The sequence below is a fragment of the Mus pahari genome, chromosome 2 (genome assembly GCF_900095145.1).
Source record: "Mus pahari chromosome 2, PAHARI_EIJ_v1.1, whole genome shotgun sequence".
NCBI lineage: Eukaryota > Metazoa > Chordata > Mammalia > Rodentia > Muridae > Mus > Mus pahari.
This window is the reverse complement of record NC_034591.1, coordinates 66,875,362-66,886,024: the sequence shown is the minus strand read 5'-3', so window position 1 is coordinate 66,886,024 and position 10,663 is coordinate 66,875,362. Positions and strand designations below refer to the sequence as shown.

The following is a 10,663-nucleotide window of genomic DNA, read 5'->3' as shown; positions in this document are numbered from 1 at the left end:
ATAGGGAACTTTCGGGAAAGCATTTGAAATGTAAATAACAAAATAATAATAATAATAATAACAATAATAATAGTAATAAAAAAAGAAAATTAGTATTAAAGAGAGATAGAGATACTGAAAATTCCCAACACTGGTGATGTGTGTGTGTGTGTGTGTGTCCGCGCGCATGCCTATAATTGCATGTGTGTGTAGGTATGAGTGTGAATGTACCTCTCTGTGTATGTGGATATCTCTGTGGGTGTGCATTGTGATGTTTGTACATGAGGGCATGTGTTTACCCTGGAGCATGTGGAGAGCTCGGGGGAAGTCTGAGGTGTCAGACCTCACCTTCTGCTTCATTTGAAGCAGTGTCCCTGGCATTGCTTGAAACAGGGATGCATACTCCAGGCTGTCTCTACATGAGCTTCCATAAAGATTCTCTTGTCTTCAACTCCCATCTTCCTGTACAACTGCTTAGATTACATGTGTGTGTGTCCATGTCTGTCCTTCTCATGTGGGGTTAGTAAAATATACATATGGATACATATCCACCCTAGATTCTCAGGCTTGTTGTGCAGCAAATGCCAATGGCCGCTGAGCCAGCACACAAGACAACATTGTAGTAATATGATTATTGTTTTCACCTTAAGGTTGGTAATTTTTCTCCAGGCTTATCCAATCTGCAGAAAGTAGCTGTGGCCACTACACAGTGGAGGGGTCTGCATTCTCTCTGTGTGCCTTCAGCAAAGCTGGAGGACTATGGAGCTGTCCATGGTACGCGATGGAGCTCCGTGTGCCTTCAGCAAAGCTGGCTGGCTATGGAGCTGTCCGTGGTACGCGATGGAGCTCCGTGTGCCTTCAGCAANGCTGGCTNGCTATGGAGCTGTCCGTGGTACGCGATGGAGCTCCGTGTGCCTTCAGCAAGGCTGGCTNGCTATGGAGCTGTCCGTGGTACGCGATGGAGCTCCGTGTGCCTTCAGCAAGGCTGGCTNGCTATGGAGCTGTCCGTGGTACGCGATGGAGCTCCGTGTGCCTTCAGCAAGGCTGGCTNGCTATGGAGCTGTCCGTGGTACGCGATGGAGCTCCGTGTGCCTTCAGCAAGGCTGGCTGGCTATGGAGCTGTCCGTGGTACGCGATGGAGCTCCAGCCTTGTCAGGCTCTGCTTAGCGCCTCACATAGCACTGTACCAAATGCTTTCTGTGAAAAGTTGGGATCTTTGCTGGGAGTATTGTTCTGTGGAGTGAAACCTGAAACTTCAAACACTGAAGTATGACTGCCACAGCACAGATCCTGACCATAGAGCAGGTGCCAGCCAACAGCCACCATTGGATGGCCACCAGGCCAAGGAGCAGCCTGGAATTCAGGTGGCTCCTGCGCTTCACCATCACAACCTGGGACCTACAATCCCCAGCTCTGAGGATTCCACTGGAGTTCTCCAGTTGATACAGAAATCAGCCCACTCTTTATCCCCCTTCCTTTAGGGACATTTTCTGCTGCCCACTCCACTTGCTGGGCTGCCTTCCTTCCATAAGGGGTTCTAGATGCAGAAACTGGTTCTTTCTACTGAAGTTGCCATGGCCTAGGATTAGTAACACCACTTCCCCCTCTGATTATGATGATCACTTGGTCAACTGAAAAATTAGGGACCCAAGGAGAGCACACACACAGCACCTGGGATTCATCTTACACTGGTGACCGAGTGCATGAGTGATGACAGACCTCCTCCGTCTGTGTGGTGAATCCCAACCTCTGGGGTGTCTTCTCTCACACACATGTGGTAGAAGGGGAACCTGGTAGGGCACAAGTGATCAGGTCAAGGTAAACACGGCCTTTATTCTGGTCTCTGAGGCTACAAGCATTTTGTCACAGAATCTCACCACTGGGGACTTTAAACCCTGAACAAAGAACTTGTAGGCTGAAGAACCAAGTAAGAAGAGATGAAACCAATGTAAGAGATTTGTCCACCAAGAAAACAGAGACAGGACTGAAAGGTGGAAATGTGAGACAGGACTGAAGGGCTGGAGCCTGGAGCAATGGCTTGATGCTTAAGACCACATGTTACTTTTGTAGAAGACACAGGTTTGGTTCATAGCACCCACTTGGCTTCTCACAACAATTTCTAAGTCCAGGTCCATGAGGTCTGAAATGCTTTTCTGGTTCCTCTGGGCACCACGTGTTGTACAGACATACATGCAAACAAAACAGCCATACACACACACACACACACAAAGTATTTAAAAAGGAGACTAAATGAGTTTAGTGCTGCACAGTGGGGAGAGTGGGACAAAGTGACTCAGAATAATACGACAACCCCAGATTCAGGATATCCCTCCACAATATTAGGTTTATGGAGCGACTAATTAGGAACTTCTGAAATAGACACAGATCGTTAACTTTTGATGGCACTCTCACTTATGATTGACAGCTAATGTTTGCAAAGGACACTGACAGGGTCTGAGGAGGGACAGTGTTGGAGGTGACTGGCAAGCAGAACACTAAAGAGAGAGACAATGATAGGCTTGTAGATGAAGAGAAGCAGCAGTGACACAGATCTGAACACACTGGGCTTCTATGGGACACGCTTCATTTTTCTGGGATGCTCTTTTCCATGTAAGAGAGTTTTCCAGGCATCAATCACTTCAGTCAAAGCCGTCTATATAAGGAGCATCTAAGCTACACCGCTGAGATGTGTCTGATGGGAAGGCTCTGGGTTCTGGGTTCTCTACTCTCCTTGAACTGATTTAGTCGAGGTCTTCTGCCATGGAGAGAGATCTGTTTCACTTTTTCCAACAGCAGAGTGCTATCTGCACTGCCTCTGACTTCTCTTTATGAATCATCAGTTCTGTGGGAAGTCAAGCCCTTCTCATAGAATCTATGACAAGAACAGCCTGTCACAAATAGCTCACACAGTCATCACTATACTCTGAAACAGCCTTCCAGCTCTGCAAGCTCATATATATCCTACTGGGTCATCATGACAGTCATTTTACACACTTTCAAACTATTCTTTCAGTATACTTCCAGCAGTAAGCGTCCTGTAGATCCTGTACTTTGGAATCACACCACCCAACCCAGTGGATGTTTCAGTGACATCCTAATGTACCAGTCTTACAAAAGGAACAAATCATCTTCCTAAGCAGAAAGAGCCCTCCTCTGGCATCTCCTCAACAGCTGACATTCGTGAGTTAGTGACTGTAAAAAGTTCAGCAATCCTCTGCTGGTGTCTTCTGCCTCGTACAAGTCTGACTTCAGATAGCATTTCTCTTATATTTTTGGTTGTGAGTCTAGCTTTTAATGGCTAAGCCATCTCCCCAGCCCAGGTAGCATTTCTCTATGCTAGCACAGCTTCAGACCCTGCCCACCCCCATCTTAGCCTGCCAACAGAGTCTTGAAATTCAGAATGCAGTTCATCATTCAGTGGGCACCTCTGGACCACACTGGACCATTGCTCATTGAGTCAGGGGCACTGGAAGGTGTGTTCTAGTTTCACTTCTGCTGCTGTGATAAAAGTATCCTGAAAGGAGGCAAGAGAGGGCAGACATGGTTGATGTAACTCAGGTTTCAGTCTCTTATTTCAGGGAAGTCAAGGCAGCAGGAAGTTAGTCATGTCATAGCTATGATTAAGAGCAGAGAAAAATGAATGCACGCATGCATGTCAGTGCTAAGCTCACTTTGTACACTCATACAATCCAGGATCCCTGCCTAGGTAATAGTGCTGGGTCTTCATACATCCATCGCTTTAGTCCTCAAGACAACCCCCTCCAGACATGCCCATAAGCCAACCTTAACTAGATACTGGATCTCTCATTGAGACTGTATTTCCAAGGTGAGTCTACATTGTGTCAAACTGACAATTAAAACTAACTATCCCAGTAGGATGAGAGAAAAAATACAGATGGTGAGGTAACAACAACAACAAAAAAAGGTAGACAGGACTCAGCAGAGATAAGAGATCTATGTGCATTGTATTAATGTACCCTGATTATAGTGTGGCTGAGAATGTAGTCCACAGCAGTAAATGGGGACATAGTAACACTGATTCTAGAGACCTCAGCTAATGAAAACTTTCTAACATCATGGGTGGCCTGCCTAAAATGAATGGTAAGTCAGTAACCAGACATAAATAAGGGGGCACCTGGATTTGAACCAGGGACCTCTTGATCTGCAGTCAAATGCTCTACCCCTGAGCTATACCCCCACTGGTACTAGTGTATGTAGTTAATAATCTTCATCTGAGTGATGATAAAGTATGACTGACTATAAAGTTAAATTACAGATGCTTGCAAACCCACTTTCCAGAAGATGCCAGACCTGCCTGGTGAGATGCCTTCCTCAGCTCTGCAGCTTTCCAGGCCCATCCTTGAAAAGCATCATCAACCAAGAAAAGGAGAGGAGCAGTCTGCAGACCCTGAGCCATTTTACACTGCAGACTCTGAGCCCACTTCACACTGCTGTTCTCAGCTCCTGAGCTGGCCAACTGTCTACCACCTGAGCCCCCAGACACCCCTCTCTTCCTTCCCTGAAGACAGATGGGCTGTCTCTCAGAGTTCTCACAGGTCCCTAGCTGGCACTGTCAGCAGCATCACTGTAGGATCTCTCTCTGCCTGGGGCAGCAGCTCAGCCAGTATTTATCCTCTGAGAGTGAAGCAAGTGAACAGTGGGCTCTAGAAGGGGGAGAGAAGCTCACAGGAAAAGAGATGTCCACCCTACACAGACAACCAGATTCTGTGATTTGTCTCCTTAATTCTGAGCACTGTTTCACCAGATATACCTTCCTTTCTTGCTGGACACTGGCAGTGAAGACACTCTGGCCAGTTCAAGTGTGGTGGGCACGGCTCTGGCAGTCCTTACCCTTCTCCCTGATTCCCTCTGCTTTTCTAAAAACCATTAGATTAAATTTCTAAAGCTAGCCACCAAGGTCTATTTCCTCCTCTTGAGGTCAACCACCAAGGTCCAGCTATCAAAGCATTGAAGTCCAGCAAACAAAAGCCCCCTTTGGCTCACCTAAGTAACATGCCAATTAAAATTATATAGCTCATCCTATTATGGGGTTTCCCATTTTACCTTATTTAATTAATTTATTTATTAATGTATACTTATCTAATGAATGAGTGATCTGCTGCATATACATCCACATACCAGAAGAGAGCATCAGGTCCCCTTATGATGGTTTTTGAGCAACCATGTAGGTGCTGGGAATTGAACTCAGGACCTCTAGGAAGAACAGCCAGTACTCTTAACCGCTGAGCCATCTCACCAGTCCCCCATCTTGGCTTTGTAAACCATCATTTGCCCATGAGCCTCATCAGTCTCCCCTCTATCCAGAGACAGTTTTTGGTTCCTCCTGGACAAATATCCTTACTCCCCTTCTCTTACTCCTTCCCCTTCTCCTTTGTCCTCTATCTCCTGACTTATCCCCTGCCCTCTGTCCCTCTGGGGCAAATAAATCTCTGTGGTAAGAACTTGATCTTGGGATATATTGAGTTGATTTCAAGGTCCCTCTATAACTGCTGTGCCTGGAAAATCCCAGAAGAATTCTCTATCATAGTCCTTGCCTTTTCTTGAAAATCCTAACAGAACCAGAGAAAACAGAAATATTCAGGAAGATGAAAGACGGATAAAAATGGGAGGAACATTGAGTGTATAAGAAAAGATCGGAAGCAGCTATCCATCCACATGATGGGCAGGCCTGCAGAAGGTCTTAAAGGTCTCACCATTCCCCCTTCCTCCTTCCCTTCCCCCTCTCTCTACATGCTCACGGCCAGCATCTACTTCTCTACTCTCTACCCGTCTCTGCCTTTCTCTGCCTCTATTACTCTCTTAACTCTATCTATCCTTGGTTTTTAAATGTATTCATTTGCATCTCAACTTTAAGTTGAATTTTCTTTCTCTCTATTATGATTAGTTAAGAGTGCTCATAGCTCATCTACACCATGCTAAGTAAAACTGGTAGGACTCTGTTTTCCTGGAGTTAGCCATAGCCTAGTGTTCTACTTAGCTTTAATTGTCAACTTGATAGAACCTGGTGTCATCTGAGAGGAAGCTTCAGTTGTGGAATTGTCTGTACCAGATTGGCCTCCATCATAGTACCTTTCTGTGATTTTCATTAGTTGTTTTCTTTTTTTTTTTCTTTTCAATAATACAATGTAGGGAACTCCCTCAATTGTTAATTGACACAGGAAGGGCGGTACTATTCCCTAGGCAGGTGGTTCTGGCCTGTATAAGGTAGGGAGCTATGGTGAGACTGAAGAAGATGGAGAGGAAGGATCATAGGACTCAGAGGGCTCAAGATTACCACAAGAAGAGAACCCACAGAATCAGCATGGCTCACAGTGGCTCACAGAGACTGAACCCACAATCAGGGAGCCTGTAGAGGTCTGACCTAGGTCCTCTACATGTATGTTATAGTTGTGTAGCTTGGTGTTCTCTGTAGCTGTCTCTGGCACTTTGGCCTGCTTTTGGGACCCTTTTCTTCTTACTGAGTTGCCTCATCCCAACCTTAATATAAGGATCTTGCCTAGTCTTGTTATGTCATGTTTGATTAATAGAAGTTCTCTCTCTCTCTCTCTCTCTCTCTCTCTCTCTCTCTCTCTCTCTCTCTCTCTCTGAAACAGGAGGAGTGAATCCAGGGAAGAGGAAGAGGAGAGATGGAGGGAAGGGACTTGGAGGAGAGGAAGGAGGGGAAACTGCAGTCAGGATATAATATATGAGAGAAGAATCCATTTTTAAAAAGAAAAGAAAAAGAAAGGAAGCTAAGCATGGGTCTGCAAGCAAGCCTATGAGCAGCATTCTCCCATGGAAGAGCCCAAGAGGGCAAGAGGGAAGCAAGACTAAGAGAGGGAGGAGGGGGCAAGCAGCCACTTTTATAGTGGGTCAGGTCTACCTGTCTGTTGCCAGATAACTGTGGGGTGGAGTTTAGACAGAATGCTAAGAATATCTAGCAGCTTCCAGAACACATGCCTGAAGGGGTCTAAGTGTTACCACACTAAAGAAAATTGAGCTAAGAAACACCCATTCAGAGGGCTAACAGCACAAGGTTAGGGCATTTGATTGGACATCACGGGTCCGTGTGTCCTAATCCAGTTATATTCTGTACCTATTGCTTTTGTCTATAGCCTTGGCACGGGAACCCTACCTTTCTTTCTCTACCAGGTGCTGGGATATAGACTGCCTGGAAGAAAGGAGGTGCACAGGTATGGATGGGTCCGCTGCGAGTGGCTTTAAATTGTTTTCTTCTATGTGCACTTCTGTTTCCCTGGCCTTGAATATTTGTCTCTGTATGTGAAAGTGTCCCTTTCGCACATGGAAGGACAAGGAGCAGATACTTCTATTGAGAAGCACTTGTGCCAGATAAAGTGACACAAGTGTCTCACACATCTCTTTATTTAATCTCCCGTGGAAAGCAGACAGGACAGTTTTTGGAGAAAGCCTGCATGTGAAGTACCAAGAGTTTACTGATGAGCCCATGGATTGGGTGAAGGTCTGCAAACGCTCCATTTTAGTTTCGGTAACTGGGCATCTAGACAGTAAGAGTGATCACTTGGCGAGACGGGGGACGACTTGAAGAGGAGAAGGCAAGGGAAGAGAATCTCTGTGGTTTGGGGAATACTAAATGAGAAATGCTTGCTAAACATTCAAGATGAAATGCTGAGCTGACATGAGAATATTGATTCAGGAGCAAGGTCAGGCTGGGTCCCATCTGTGGCTCTGTGAGACTGAATTTGCAACAAACAGAGGTGTACATCTCACAGATCTAGAGGCTGGGAAGTCTGAGGTAGAGGGGCTGGGTCTGCTGAGTGCCTTCTTGCTGTGTCACGAAGTTAGTGAATGTTCTTTTCAGTTCTGTGTCCTGAGGATTCATTTGGGTAATTCTCTTTGGTGGACATTTCTATAGTTTTGGTGGGTATTTTTGTGAGGGGCAGGTACTGCCTTGAGTTTTCATATTTATATTTTTATTATGAGATCTGGACTTGTGAACTTCTTTTGTTAGTTCTGTGTCTGATGTAGTCAGAGGAGGTAGGGGCAGATCCCAGGATGTGTGGGCCAGGTTGGGCCTATAGGATGGGTGGACTTAGACGGAGTGAAGTCAGAGGGCTGTTGTGTAAGAAGTGTGTCCTGATTTGAAGTCACAATAAATAGCACGTGTGAGAATTTGAAAGACAGAGGCAATAATGAGTTGTTCTATTATGGATACAGATAAATTAATTATTGAAGAAACATATTGAGTGACCATTAGAGGTTTTTAGAGGTGAGAGATTAAGCCCATTAAAGATGGAGCCCAAGGGCCTTGAACACACTGTAACTAGTATTATATGATCTATAAGAAATTTAACTTATTTGATTGAATGGCTGGAAATGATTTATTTCAACTAAACAGATTTTACATTGGACTTTTTGTATTGGCTGGTCCTACTTCTTGGAACATGTTTATTAAATTTATGATGACTGCACATATTGTTTTAAAAAAGAAGAAGAAGAAGAAGAAGAAGAAGAAGAAGAAGAAGAAGAAGAAGAAGAAGAAGAAGAAGAAGAAGAAGAAGAAGAAGAAGAAGAAGAAGAAGAAGAAGAAGAAGAAGAAGAAGAAGAAGAAGAAGAAGAAGTGTGTCCTGGTTCGAGCCTGGAGTTTGGTGAGGTGTATGGATGGGAGGATTACGGAGGAAAGGACAGGACGCTGTATTGACTATTCTTGGCTGTCAGCTTCAGTACATCTGGAATTAACTAAAAGCCAAGCAGCTTGGTACATATGTGAGGGTTTTTTCCTTTTCTTTATTTTTGTTTTATGAGCACTGATTGGTGCTTTGCATGCATGTCTGTCTGTGAGGGCCCTGGATTCCTTGAAACTGGAGTTATAACAGTAGTAAACTTCCATGCAGTGCTGGGAATTGAACTCAGGTCCTCTGGAAGAACAGTCAATGCTCTTAACCCCTGAGCCGTCTCTCCGGCCTCAAGAGCTTTTCATAAATAAATCATTTGAAGTGAGAAGACCCACTTTTAATCTGGATCTTAAGAGGTGAGACCTTTAAGACCTTCTGAATAAGGAAGATACTGATGTCAAGCTCTGGGTTACTCCAATGGCAGGATGGTCTGCCCTGCCTAATGGGGGAGTCCTCTGTCTAGCACTAGGATGGTCCAGAGAGTCTGTGAAGAAGCTAACTCAGAGTGGAATGACTGGGAGACTCTTTGGAAACCGCCTAAATCAGGATAGAGCCTAACTCCCGACAGAGCCCCTCCTCTCTAGACACTGCCCCAGATATCTCAACATGAATAGCTTTGCTCCATCACGTGATCCCTCATATGATAACCCACCTCAGCACTAGACCAAGAACAGCACAGACATGTGGACATAGGATGAGGCCTTGAGACCTAAAACAAAATAAACATTTCTTACTTTCAATCCTCTATATCAGGAATTTGTTCACAGTAACAGAAACTTGAGCTATATGTAAGCTGTACACAAAGGAGATTCCAGCTTCCCTCTGCCACTAGGGATCTCACTACCATGCTCCCTGCTATGATGATAATGGACTAAACCTCTAAAACTGTAAGCAAGCATCCAATTAAATGCTTCTTTTATAAAAGGTGCCTTGGGCATGGTGTCTCATCACAGCAATAGAACAGTGACTAAGACAAAGGTCAAATGTTATTTTTAAAGCTTATCATAAAAAAAAAAAGTTTCTCAGTTCTTTCAGAATCTATTCTGTCACTTAGAGTCAGCCACTTTCCACAGCTCTTTCCACGGTTCTTCCTTCTGGTCTTTCAGCCTTATCAGATTAAATAAAGTAAGTAATGTTACATTTCTGAGGCAGTGTAAAGAGACAGGAGGCAGAACAGAATCTCACTTTCAACAGATGGTGTTATGTGACACAATTTTCCTTGGGGAGATGAAACACACCTCTGACAGGGATTCCATGACAACCGGAGTACAGACATCACCAAAGTACACCTTGGTGAACCAGTGAGTTTTATTGGGGCTACTTTCAGGAATATGGCTTAGGGGTTGCTTACAGGAGCAGAAATGACTCGAAGACAATGACATCACTCAAGTTCACCCCAGCGTGGGTGACAGCTGGCAAAAGCTGGGAGCCTGGAGTGCACTGCCCAGCCTGTAGGCAGTTCAACAGTGTGGAGAGTGTCCTTTCCAGGTGCCTCAGCTGGTCTAAACCTCTTCCAGGCTTCTCTCTCTCTCTCTCTCTCTCTCTCTCTCTCTCTCTCTCTCTCTCTCTCTTTTTTTTTTTTTAATTTTATGAGTACACTGTTGCTGCCTTCAGACACACCAGAAGAGGGCATCCAATCCCATTACAGATGGTTGTGAGCCACCATGTGGTTGGTGGGAATTGAACTCGGGACCTCTGGAAGAGCAGTTGGTGCTTTTAACTGCTGAGCCATCTCTCCAGCCCTCCAGGTCTGATTTTGTCTGAGGGTTTTCTTTGCAGCTCATCTTCACGTCCTCTGAGATTGCCTCCATGAGATCAGCTACAGGCAAGCCTATACGGCATTTTCTCAGTTAGTGACTGATAGGGGAGGTGGTGCCACCCTTGGAATGGTGGTCCTGGGTTCTATAAGAATGCAGGCTGAGCTATTGGATAGAACACAGGGTCCCCAATGGAGGAGCTAGAGAAAGTACCCAAGGAGCTGAAGGGGGCTGCAACCCTGTAGGTGGAACAACAATATGAACTAACCAGTA

General features: G+C 45.1%; 1 non-coding gene across 1 annotated transcript; it reads right to left on the bottom strand.

Annotated features, from left to right (window-relative positions):
• Nucleotides 1-4,105: 4,105 nt before the first annotated feature.
• Nucleotides 4,106-4,177, bottom strand: Trnac-gca. The gene has a single exon. It is a non-coding gene; the product is annotated as a tRNA-Cys (tRNA).
• Nucleotides 4,178-10,663: the final 6,486 nt, after the last annotated feature.